This window comes from Passer domesticus, chromosome 2 (genome assembly GCF_036417665.1).
Source record: "Passer domesticus isolate bPasDom1 chromosome 2, bPasDom1.hap1, whole genome shotgun sequence".
Taxonomy (NCBI): Eukaryota; Metazoa; Chordata; class Aves; order Passeriformes; family Passeridae; genus Passer; species Passer domesticus.
The window spans coordinates 122,191,626-122,204,956 of NC_087475.1; the positions used below are offsets into that span (position 1 = coordinate 122,191,626).

General features: G+C 39.6%; 1 protein-coding gene across 3 annotated transcripts in view; it reads left to right on the forward strand.

Annotated features, from left to right (window-relative positions):
* The window catches only part of HTR1F (5-hydroxytryptamine receptor 1F), a 102,516-nt gene that overhangs the window by 36,788 nt on the left and 52,397 nt on the right, over nt 1–13,331 (forward strand). For all 3 annotated transcript variants that reach the window (XM_064410958.1, XM_064410959.1, XM_064410957.1), the window contains one exon: nt 12,643–12,743. The gene's annotated coding sequence lies outside the window, so the exon portion shown is untranslated. The remainder of the gene's footprint in view (nt 1–12,642; nt 12,744–13,331) is intronic.

The following is a 13,331-nucleotide window of genomic DNA, read 5'->3' on the forward strand; positions in this document are numbered from 1 at the left end:
GGGAGTTCATGCAGGCAGAATCTGACATCCAATACTGACTCTGTCTATTGTCTAAAGTTGTTGAAACCCCCTGCTAAAGAAAGCATGCTTTTACAGAGATACTATTCTAACTATTTCTTCACTTCAAACACTGAACAAAAGAAATTCAGGAAGAAACTTTTTAAAATCATGATGGAAGTAAACACACAATTAAAAGGTGACTGTTAAAGCGGGTATGTATCACCTGAAATTATTTTCGTTTTTGAAATCCAAGAAACAGTGTGAAATCAGAATATAAAAGAGAGAAAGAGCTCATTGCTAGAAGGTCACTTAAACAAGGAGCTTCTTAAGAGATGTGTACATAAAGTGTATTATGTAATCCCAGTCACTCAGCAGGGTGTCAGAGACCTACTCTCTTCACTGATATCCCTCCAGACTGTACGAATACCTGAAACACTGCAAAACACTTATTTATGCTTTTGTATGTTATAGTGATCACAAAGAAAAGCCTTCCCTGGTTTCTAGGTGTTGGGAAACAAATCCTACCCAGTTTTGTGAGGTGATCTCTCCTGCAGATGCTGTTGTGAGCCCACAGAGCAGAGTTACAATCTCTGGGCCTTATTTGCAACCATGTAATCCCACTGCTCCCTGAAGAGAAAACAACGCATGCAATGGAGATCAGAAACACTTAATGGCAGAGACCCAGGTCCCTAGAGACAAACTAACAGCAGAATAAATGTTCTGAGTCATAAAATAGCCAAAAGGACAACTACTGACACGAGGTAAAGCAGAAGTCTGACAGAGTTTGGGATTTTTGGCATTAGCAAAGAGGTTAAACAGTCAAAAGAAATCTTGTTAAACACCTGTTCCTTGTATTTCCTGCTGTTGCATCCAAATGTTATTTAAATTCTGTTCTTTCCTTAATTAGTTTTCAGGTTACAATATCATGTCACCCTCACAGTCAGTATCCTGCTTCTCCTTTTATTCAACCCTTTTATTGAGATCTGGAGATTTTTGGTGTCTCAGTCCTTCACTCGTATGCAAATATATACACAGATATAGGTAAATCTAATACCGTGTTATGCATTTTCTTCATGATATACAGTAGCTGGTACTTTTTTGACATGCTATTCCTGTGCTTGTGAATGATGAAGACCAATATCCAGAAATGTTAAGACACACAACATAAAAATATTTATTTTAAATGCTCAGAACAAAAGTACTCTTAAAAAAAAAAAAATCAGCTGTGTCCTGTTTTCTGCTAACAAGCAAGAGAAAAAGAGGTGAAAAAGGTGCAGTGATCTCTGGATGCTGAAATTGGCCAGGTCATTTAATCAGGCATCAAACCATTTAGTGTGAACATAAAGGAAGGAGAGCTGTAGCTTTCAGGTTTTCCTTCAGTTTTTGTGAGGGCATGGGTTAAGTCAGGGTGTATCCAGAGGACGAGGAGGAGGAGGGATGAAGAGAGAAGCCTTTGGAAATTCCCTTTGGCTTTTGCCTCTTCCCTCATGCTTTCTCCCTCCCCTTTCCTTCTTCCACTCATGATTGTTCTCACTCTGAGCAGCCTCCCTTGAAACTCCACTCCTGCTGTCAGCATCCAGCCTTCACCCTGCTTGTACCTACTTTCCTCTCAATCTTTCTGGCACATCTGGAGCCACTTGCTTTATATTATCATCAATCCTTCCCTTAAACTGCCAAGCAAATATGTTAGGAGGGAAAAATAAACATAATTATTGAATTCTTATTGCCAAGCTCCTTAAATGTAATCTTTGCCTGAAACGCAGCCTTCACCAGAGTTCAGCAACACCTTCTTCTTTCAAAAGCATCCATATGCTAGTGGGTTTTGTCAGCAGAAGTCCTCAAGGTCCTGCACCAACCAGCAGCAAATCTTAGTCTTCAGATCAGCATCAGCTATAGGTGGCATTCACAATGTAGGCATTACAAATTGTATGCTCAATTCTGCCAGTGCTGGAGCCCCACATCTTCCATTTAGCTGCCCCATAAGTGCAGAGTCTCAGTGTGCAGGGAGTCACTCTCCTCCCTCCTGTTTCCCCTAAAACAGCCAGAGAGGAAATGTGACCTTCCTCCCCATTCTACCACTATCCTTCCCTCTGACTCCCCTTCCCAAATCTTGGCCAGACCAGACCCTCATCCTTGGGATCAAAGATTTCAATGGTGTCTCCAGCACTGACACACCTTGAGCACGTTCTGTCTCAGCTGTTACCATCCCCACTACTAAATCAAGTATTAGTCACTACAGAGACTTTTCCCACAGCAGAAATCCTCACTGCTCAAGTAGCCCCATGGGTCCTGTGGTATTTAGGAGTAAATCTAATTGCTTAGGCTCTTTGAGCACAAATCATAAACCCAATACTACCATTAACCACTTCCATGCAGACCATGGCTAGTTATGAGCCATTTGCCACATCTCCAGCATTGCTCATCCAGACTCTTCTTCTGTGGAATCCTCCAGACCCTGAAGGTTATTGTTAAGCTGAGGGTTAGCAATCCCCCCCCTTTCTTGCCCAGCACTGTTCCATTGCTGTGCCTTCTTTTCTGTGTCTTGACCTGGCAAAACAGATTGAGAACAAGCCCAGCAGGGCAGAAGAGAATCTTGTCTCAAGTCACTCATTCCCAGGCAAAGAAGAGCAGCCATAGGTGCATTTTTCTGAGCCTACTTCATATTCCAGTCCCCACAAGCAGATCTGATGCTGCCAGAGATGGAGATGGCAGCAGTTGCTAGGAGCAGTTTTGAGGCAGTCACAGTCTCCACAGGAGCCACCCTGGGGCAAGTGCCAGACCTCCTTTGCATCACATGAAGTGAGATACAACCATGACTATCAGCTGACACATCTCTGTAAACACACAGCCAGGTGTTCTCTTGAGTCCTGACAGGTGCCACATTGGCTAAGAGAGGCTTCAAACAACAGGGTCTGTCTAAAAACCCTGGGATCTTTCCTGTTTCCATCTCCCAGCTTAGAAGATTTGATATTTTAAGACTATTTTCCTCCTGGCTAGCTGAGCTTGCAGCTCTGCCTTAACTCTCTAGTCAGGATAATGAGACATTTGGTTAGACCTCACCACTTCTGACTGAGGTTGTACCTTGCTCCAACATTGGAAACTATTTTAAGAGGTGGAAGAAGGTTTTTAGGAAAGGCAAGCATTACTCATGATTGAAAAGTAAGCAGTTCTGTCTTCAGAAGCCAAGGGGGAAGATGTGAGCCTGAAGTCTAGGACGGAAAATAATGAGATTAAACACTTATCTGCCTTTTCATTATCTTTCTTAAAGATTTTTTTTTCTCTGAGGTAATATGAATATGAAACTCTGAGATGTTCTGCACATTTCCTCCTTTACCTCACGGCTTTTATCTGAATTTTTGCAGCATCAAATCTTGGCTTCAAATTCTTGAACTGTCCATAAACAATAGTGGAAAATTTATGGTGGAGCAAGCACAATAGAATTCTCATAGGAATATAAAAGAAAATATTCTACTACTCCCCCAAAAGTGCTCTGTGTGCACTTCGATATTTTCAATATAAAACTGATTCTCTAATCTTCTGCATGAATATTGTGTACTTAAAATCAGTAGCATTTTTCCATTTTAAAATGTTCAGATTTTGAAGACTGATATTTCTTCTACCTGTACATTCCTGTCATTTGCAATGGGGGATGCTGAGGACAATGAAAAATTTGTTTTGTGTTTGCTGGAACGGAGTGAAAGATCCAGTTTCAAGTATGGCTAGTTACAGTAGCTTGCCTACCTTCATTCCCTCCACTGCACACCTCATTCCAGCCTCTGACTTCTCCTTGCTTCCTCTCTGTCCTTGCCTCTGGCAGGGGGATCAGAACTCAATGATCTCTGAGGAACCCAAGCCATTCTACTGAATGTCCTATTCATTAGTAGGACAGGCAGGAAATGTCATGCCATTGGAATTTGTCTGCTCTGAAGAACATCTACCACTCCTTGACAGATTGTGTGGATTTTTCCATTAAAAAAGGAACACACTTGCTTCTTTAAAAAAAGACTTTCACCCATTGCTGCTACCTACAGCTTCTTCAAGGCAGGTACTTAAATACTAAGAAGTTTTAGGTCCTAAAAATTCCTAACAAGATGAATGCACTTCTGCAGGTCTTGTACTCAGGTCCATATCTCCTCCTCTCCCTTCCCTTTCTCTATTGTTAGATGCTTGGTTTCTCAGAAGTGCTATACATGGTGAATTGATGAGCTCTATCTTGAAAATTCCCAACTTTTCTGTAATATACATCTTCTCCAGAGAACTGGCAAGCCTAAAAAGTTTTGCTGCAAATAACGTCAGCCTGAACCAAAGAGGCGCAGATTGAAGGCAGTGACTCACTAGCTCACGATGGAGTGGCTTTGTGCACTCAGATTTTTCCCACATTAAACAGTTCTAGGAGAAAAAGTTGTGGGGCTGGAGGTTATTTTGGGGTTTTTGCTTATGTGTAGACTTCTGCTCCATATCAGCCTCTGTTTTTGTACAAAATGAAGGAAACCTAGTAAACCTTTTTCACAAAAAACTCCATATTTAATAAACTCCTTAGTCTATCATCCATTTTTTCTTGGAATTTGCCAATATAGGCTCAAGTGCAAGATACCCCCACCAACTCCACAAAGGAAAAAAGAATGTTTCTCTAGAGAGAGCAATCTAACAAATGTGCACATTTATTTAAGCCTGGAGAAACTGGATGAGGTACAAGTGACCATCCTTAACATTGAAAACTTATCTGGTTTCTGATCCATAGTGAAAGAGAGCACTGGCAAATTTCAAATTTTTCCACAGAGAATGGACAACAGATAGTGCAGCTATCTCAGCAACTGGAACAAATGAAAAATAAAGTGGTTTCACTCACAGCAAAAGTTGAGCCATTAACAATTTGCAGCCTGTAGTTGGAGAGGGGGGAATGAATGTTTTTGTCTCATAATAAATAATAGCAGCAATGGTCCATGACTTACACTGGAATACAGTAATTACCATGCTGGATTCATGGTGGTACCTCACCTTTAATCAAAAACAGACAGAGCACTAAACTGGGCACCCTGGGCTGGAAAAGGACAAGGAAGAGAAAGGCATTTTCTACATTTGGTACTAGAAACTGAACTGTGTGGCTCTAGTACATCATTTTAAAGCTAAGTCCTACTGTGAAGCATGGGCACTTTTTAATGCATAGAAAGATATGGTTTAGTACACGATTCAGCAAAAGATTTTGAAGAGCTTGTCCCAGAAAATGTTGTAGAAAAATCTAGAAATCTTTACCTAAATCTGTGGTCTCTCTACTTGATATTTTTTGTTATTCCAAATGCAAAAGAAAGCTGGCTATTTCTCCCTCCACTGTCTTTAAAAGAGAAATGCAATTACTTTTGAGCAACTTTCAGGTACAAAGCCAAAATAAAGAGTGCACAGCATTTTCAAAATTCCCTTATTTCTATGGCATTAAAAATTTATTTCTTCATAAAAGAAGTCCTACTTTTTCCTCATTTAATTACAAACCTCTCTACAATGTTCTCAAATACATCAACAGAAAGCACTCTACATGCAGAAAGTTAGAAGTGATTTATAACTACATATTAAAATGATGTGTTTGAGATATAATCTCAGCCAGGCTGCCAGTGAATTTCCCTAAACAGATCCAGCTTTTGGATACGGCTTAAAGATTGGAGTGCTGAAACAAAATGTAATTTAGCAGGATGGAGAGCAATTCTTTGCACATCACCATTAAACACATCTATTTCAAAAGGTACCTCTGACAGCAGCATCCTTTGGAGCTGCATTCATCAGGGCCTCACAAACACCAGCCAGTTTTGAAAATATTGTGTGAAATTTGAGATTCTTAAATTGAATTTAATTGAAAACAGCAGTGAAGGATAATATAAACATTTATGTTAGGTCTACAGGCCTTCTCTGGAAGAAAAATATAATCAAGTACCTTTACTGGCTCCCTGCTGTATCCATCACCATTTCTGTGTTTCACAGCTAGAGCTCTTCCCCAAAAACTCTTCCAGCAGAAACACCTGCATCAGGAAGAAAGGAGTTAAATAGTCTCAACATCTTTCTGTAAGCCAGCGTGGTGTCCAGAACTCTGAGAGTAAAGATGAATCAACACCAAAGTTGTCTGTCTCCAAAGGGGTGCCGAGCCACTGATAAAGCTTATGGCAAGATTCCCTTTCATTTTCCAAGAACTTTGTCTCTTTTAAGTCTTGCATCACCAATAGCTACACTTTAAAAGAGAGTGACTGTTCCAGGAAAGTTTGAGCCATATGAAAACTTTGCTAAAAGAATGTTACACAGGACTGAAGGGCTGCCTGCTCTAGAGACGTGACTTTTTGATATGTAAGACATTTGTCTGTGAAAGAGACAGCACACAGTCTGTTGTACCAGTCCAGAAACAATATACACATTTTTTTAATCCCATACTTAGTCCTCTGTCTGTTAATACCTCTTTTTTCCTCATTAGAAGTGCTCTGATTGAGTGATTAAATGACAAGAAAATGAACGCATTTTAGCAAAAGAGCTTTTGCAGAGAGACACTGGTGTACATCATAAACTTAGATGACCAAGAACAAGCAGGTTACATCAACAAGTCTATTAATACAGCTAAAAATGTTATTTGCCTTTAATTCTGAGACTGAGGCATTTCATTATTTCCTTAAGAAAGTCACAGATTGTTCTCTAAATGGCTTTGAAAAAGACATTTTTATCGTCAAAACAAGAGCCCAAAATTTGTCATGAGAGAGACAGACAGAGAGGTGGAATTGTGGTTATAACTTTGTTGGCAGAGAAGGACGTAGTTTTACTGCATATTTCTTTATTAATTAAAATAAACATACTTTCTTCTTGAAAGTGGAGTTCCGGCTTTATTTTCAGTCTTAATCCAGAAATCATCCTTTTCAGAATCCTGATCTGTCAAGGTTTGACAGACAAGTCCTGAAAATTTTGACAAAACTCTGTGCTTTCTATTACAAGTCTGAAGATAATTCGTATCACTCTGGCTCATCTTTACCGCTTTTTGGAACCCTTGAGTCACTTCTGACCTTGTTGCAAGGCCTGAAGAAAGTAGCATTGTTTTTTAGAGTAGATGAAGGGGCATCTTCATTAAATTTCCTCTACTTATGTGACTCATTGAGGAATTATCCATACAGAAGAGTGTAAAGCAACTCTGACTACTTGGCCTTCCTTATTGTGTGCTATCTCCTCAGAATCAACCTTTCAAAGAATGCTAGGGCTAGAGTAAAATGTCCTTTCAAGTAGTTCACAGCCCTATATGGGAACTTACAGGTTCTTTATGATCCAACATTTATTTCCACGAGAAGAAGTTCTCTCAGTCATGGTTAATCAATGCCTGGGAACCTAAATGGTTATAAATATTGTATCAATTACTTGGATTTATGGTTCATAATTGATTCATCCCAAAGCAAAAGAACGGGGAACACATGCTGACATAATTCTGTTGTAATTCCACTGAAGTTATGTAATTCCTTAACCTTACTAGCCAAACTGCTGCTGGTTTGACATTAAGCAGTGGGGATGCTCACAGATGGTGAGGGCTTGCTCAGCCACTGCTACTTCCACACTTGTGTGGTGTATGTGGGGATACAGTGACTCAGTTTACAGTTTAATACAAACACAAAAAAATCTGTTGAGGAGAAAGAAACAATCCCACAAGTGTCATCTGCTTTTTTTTTTTTTTTTTTTTTTTTGAGTTAAAAGGGATTCCTCTTTTCATCTTCACACTCCCTTGTGCATTATGAGCCAACTAACTTTATGTAGTCCTCATGGCAGAAATGGGTCTATAGGAACAGTAAAGAAATCAGTCTTTCATCCTTTTCAACAACCAAAAATTTTCCCTTGCCATAAGATGAGGACAGATGTGGGAGGTAGGCTAACTTCCTGGAGTATGCAGAGGCAGGCACAAAGCATCCACAGCCTAATCAAGACAGGCCAGGCAATCTCATCTTTGTGCCTCTCCTGCCCAGCCCTCCTTTAAATCCTCATTTGCAATTAGTGATGACATGTTTCTAATCCTCTTCATACAAGCCATCAGAGGATTGTAAATTCATATGGGAAATGTCAGGGGAAAAAAAATACAGAACAAGAATCCTTCCTTCTTACAAAAGCATGCAATAACCAAGAAGGAGGAACTAAAGATAAAAAACAGACTGCAAGGAAGTTTGTTTAGAACTAAATAACTCCAGAAAAACAACTGGGCTTTTGCCCAGCTCATTGCTGTTCCTTTGTGGGATTGAGATTTTGTTTGAGGGTGCAGTTTACGCCTGCAAAATTGCATACTGAAGTAGTTGCACTTGTGAGTAGGTATTATCCTCTTTAGGTAATAAAAGAAATAATTATAACAATCAGATTTGTTTCTAGAATTGAACAGTAGCTTAAAAACTGTCAACAAGGATTACTCACAAAACCAACCATCCTACATATTTAACTCATGGTTTTGCTGCCGCATTCTAGATTGCAAAGGTTTATTTTAATTTTATGGCAATGGAAACTGGAAATAGACAGTTTATTTATACATAGATGATGTCATATTCACCCTCAGCAATATTTATCATACTCAGATAAATATTATTATCATCACCACCATCATTCCTATACAGAGGAAATACATTTTGAACACATTTCTCTTTTTTCCCACTTGTGGCAGGGAGTTTTTGACATTTGAGCATTGACTCTTTCTTCTTATTTTATGCATTTGCCCTCTGGCCATTGTCAACCCCTGCAGTCTGAATAATGAATTCCTCTTTATTGCACTGTCAGTGTGCTGTCATTATTGCAGACTTCTTCTCCTCTGGAAGGCTGTTTTGTAAGTTATTTCTGAGAAGATATACTACGTATGTGTTTGGGGATTTATAGGACTGTACTGATCCATCATTTTCTGGAACATCTGATGCAGCCACTGTAAATTTAAAGAAAAAGAGAACTCTCATCCAGCTATGGATGTCAAGCCATTCTAGGGAGTATTATCTGCTTCTAACTCCTTGCTACTTTTGTACAGGAAACACAAACTCAGCTCATGATCACAGAGAGATCTGTTTGCTTTTGCAGTAAGATTGTAATTTTCTTTATGCCACCTTTACTTCCCGCTGCCTTTTCAGAAGACAAAAACTTGTGTGTGATCTTGAACTTAGATCTTCTGCATGATCGGAAATGATGCTGCCAGCTGAGCCTTTAAAACAGCTGTTAGATTAATGGAAAGCTGTTTTTCTTCCATAATTATCCTAGAAAAAGGTACCATTTCAAAAAGTCTTATTTAGTATCCTCCACATGGTAAGAAAGTCACTTTTATTCTTCTCATGGAATTATTGCAGGTGCTATTTTAAACCACAAGAAAAGCTTTCCTTCCACACATTTCACGAGGTTTTTCGCATTGTGTTTCACAAGACCAAAGCCCTCATAATATCAATGTCTTTGCTAAGAAAGGAGGGTTGGAATTGATAGTACTGGGTTTTGGTTACTGGCAGAATTCAACCTGCATAATAAATGTTCAGACTTGAAGCAGGAGTACCATGAGGCTTGAGAAGCAATGGAAACAATAAATGTGTTTCAGAGATGGAAGCAGGTCCAGAATTTCTTTGGCTGGACTACCTTCCTAGAGGAAATTGCTGCCACACAGAAACTGAGACTGCTGGGATTTTGAGCAGATGTGAAATTATTTTATATTGGGTAAAAAGAGGTTTGGGTTTGGTTCAGAAATATTAACTCCTCATATGTACAAAACAACTGCAAATCTTTTAAAAGCTTGGCTTCAGTTTATTAAACAAAACAGAGAGTTAATAGGACTTGGGGTAATTCCCCTTTTTTTTATTTTTTTACTTATGTGGAGATGTTCTACCATAACAAAAATTACTCTAATTGTAAATTACCTATCAATAATTCCAAAAATCCTTATTTCTGCAGTTTTGTAATGTTTTCTTCTCTGTCTTCAGCTGCATTTAGCACTACTCTAAACCCAACTGCACTTAACTCATTGAACATTACCTGGGTTTTTTCTGATGCATAAAAAAAGAAAGCATAAATCCATATGAACTTTGCTTTCCAGCTATGTAAGATTTATCTTGGAGATGTCTGTTCTTTTCCTATGCTGATCCTCTAGGTCCAGGGTGCTTACATTTTAATTAAGCTGAAAATGATAAGGTAATGATAATGAAATTATAATGATAAATGAAGAGGTAAAACATCCATCCATACAGCTGTATCATCAACAAGGACTCCCACATCCTTCCCATTCAGACAAGGTCTTCACAAGAGCTTGTAGGCAGCTTGCAAATCTCCCTGCACAGGAGTGTCTGGCAGCACTCCAAACAAGATATCAGGGAGCAAATAGTGATCTAAGCAGCCAGGGGGCCTCCAGATCCCCTTCAGAGGTCACTCTCCCCATTCAGACAGGAATGAAGTCATTGGCTGGCAGTTAAATTCTTGACTGTGTAACCACGTGCATGTTAGAAATATTCCCTTTTGCATTAGAGGACCAGGAGAGAAATAGGGAATGTAATTGGAGATGGCCTGAATGCAGAGAGCAGTATTGAGATGAAGATAAAAATGTGAAGATGCAAAAGCTGAAAAAGAAGAGAAAGAGAAAAGGATAGACTGCAGGGGTAAGGCATGTACCAAAAAGGCCTTGAGTTTGTGAAGAAACAGACTTCTTATTTGTTAGAAAAGCCAAATAAAATCTCTGAGGTGTTTAGGTGCTACCTAAATGTTCTGATACTTAAAATTTCTTACCTGGGAATAAAGGTGCAAGATCTCAAACAAGAACTAAAGCCAGCTTTCACCCCTTAAGATGGAAATCCTTCTGAGCATTTTAAGATAACCCCAAAATTATCCCAGCTCTTATGCACTCCTGCAGTCTCATTCAGAACAGAGCTTTGCTACATTTGAAGGAGTGTGTTAAGAGAAAAGGATGGAGGCAATGGTTACACCAACTTCCAAACAAAACCAGAAAAAAGGGCTACTCCGCCTCTACCTCTTTCAGTTACTGATGGTCATCTGGTGGATGCTCAATAAGATACAGCAAAGTGGATCATCACCTGAGTGCTGCATATTCCCACAGCAGGTCCTGCTGGCCCCTCTGCCTTCTGTCCTTGCCTAAAGAGAGAGAAATCTGAATTACAAAGGAGAGCAGGGAAAAAACAGAGCACAGGCACTCATTTTACTTTTAAACTCTGTTATTACTGCCAATAAGTTACATTTTGAAGGTTAATGTTCTGTACTAAGCAGGAGACCTAATTTTTGAAAAATGTCTTACGTCTACCAGTGGCATGGGTACAAAAGTATAAAAGCTTTTACTTGCCCAATTTTTTGCAAAACATGCAACACTGATGTTGTAACTCATGATTTTCTGGGTGCTCTCACCTTCAGCAATAATGAAACCAGAATTTCCCAAAGTTGCCTGAAAACCTCAAGAAGCCACATCACCTACCATCCTAGCCTAGCCCACAGAATCACAGAATCAGTAAGACTGGAAAATAACTCCAAGATCATCAAATCCAACCCTTGACCAAACACCACCTTTTCAACTAAACTACAGCATTAATTGCCACAACGAGTAATTTCTTGAACACCTCCAGGGATATTAGCCATAATGCCAACAAACATGTCTGTAACCACCCTCAAAACCTGCCCCAGAACACTCTGAGCTGAAAGAACTCATCTGATACTGAGTAACAGCCAAATGTTAGCATAATTATATTCTGGATAAATTACCATGTTATTTGATAATGTGTGAAAAATTATTAGGTTTTATCCTTTTTTTCCCAGGAAATCAATGATATTTCCTTATTTCTTTTGTCACTTTGTCTTCTTTTTATTCATTTTTCTCACTGCCTGCTATTCTCCTTTGAAACAAGAACTGCTTTTGTTATCTGATTTTCTACATTTTAAGCACATTAGCTATTTAAAGATTTTATATTTAAAATTAAATCAGCCTACTCTTGGTAGAATGATATATTTCTGCACTTCACAGTGCAGACTTTTCACAGTGCATATTCTTTTGCATTATGTTTCCTCTTTAGGCAGTTGCTTGCTGTGAGACACTGCTAACTGGGAAAAAATATATATTAAAGTTGGGAGAATGCAAGAAACAATGCCTTGCAGTTCAAACATCAAATACTCTGGCATGTTTATCTCTATAGTCTAATAACAGCAGGTTAATACTGCACAATGCCAAGTGCCCCGGGCTCCTGCTGCAGTCAGTGGGAGTTGACAATTAGCACCTGACAGATGAACCCGGGTGCTAAAAGCTTGAGACACACTAAACCTGCTGGTTAGGCCAAACAGCACAGGCTTCCTTCCCCCTTTCCTTTAACTGGTCATTTATCTTCAGCACAGTATAAGTCAGACCTTTCGATTTCTGGCGTTCCTCAAGTGGAGTCGATTTCTGGCGTGTCCAATCCTGCAAGGCCCTTGCTGGTCATTAGCTCATTACAAAGTGTTTCTGTCATCACCAGCTATGCTCTTATGTGAACTCTGAGCAGGGGGAGCTCCTGGCTCTGGTCTCTAAGCTTTTAAACAGTCATTCCCAGCTATTTGAAGAGATCCTGAAAACTACCGTTTAGGCCTGAAGAATATCTTCCTTCCTCTGAAGCAGACATCATTCATTGTCATTTACAGAGCTTATGTTTTTTTGCTTTCTTTCAGGTTTTTGGCAGTATCCAGTGTTGCTAAGACTGATTGAATTCCTACTACCAGTCCTATTCCCAGAGGCAGCTTTTCCAAGGTGATCCCTGACATAGGAGATGGTGAGTTGCTTTTTACTCTCTCACACAGAGACTTTATACAATGTGTTTGTGATGTACCTGCTTTAGAGATCAAATTAATTTGGTCGGGTCTTCCATAGGGATTCTGCAAAGCAGGTTGGAATACAAAGTTTTGCTGACCTCTGCCAGACTGACCTTTCCTTAAAGTAATACAGGAGGAGAGAAAAGTCTGCAGTGCAAAAAGCCTCAAGTAGGAGCAGGGAAATGCAGCCAAGTGAGGGTTGACCTGTGGGGTTATTGAAGGCTTAATGGGGCAATCTGAGCACACTCAGTGCAGTGGAAAGCTGCAGATCGGCCAGGAAAATATGTCAAAGAGGACAATCAGTTGAGAAGAGGAGAGCAGTGGCTGACAGAAGGATGACTGAATAAATGAAGAATGTCCAACCCAGTCTGAGAAATTCAGGCACCGCAGAAGCAGCTTAGTCTGCAGTCCTAGATCTGAGCGACCTTCTCCACAGCCTTGGACATTAAAACACTCAACATCTACTTTAACTGAGGGGAAAGAAACAATGGCGCCAATATAATGCTTCGTTGCACAGATATATTTTAGAGACTTAACCTTTGTAAGAC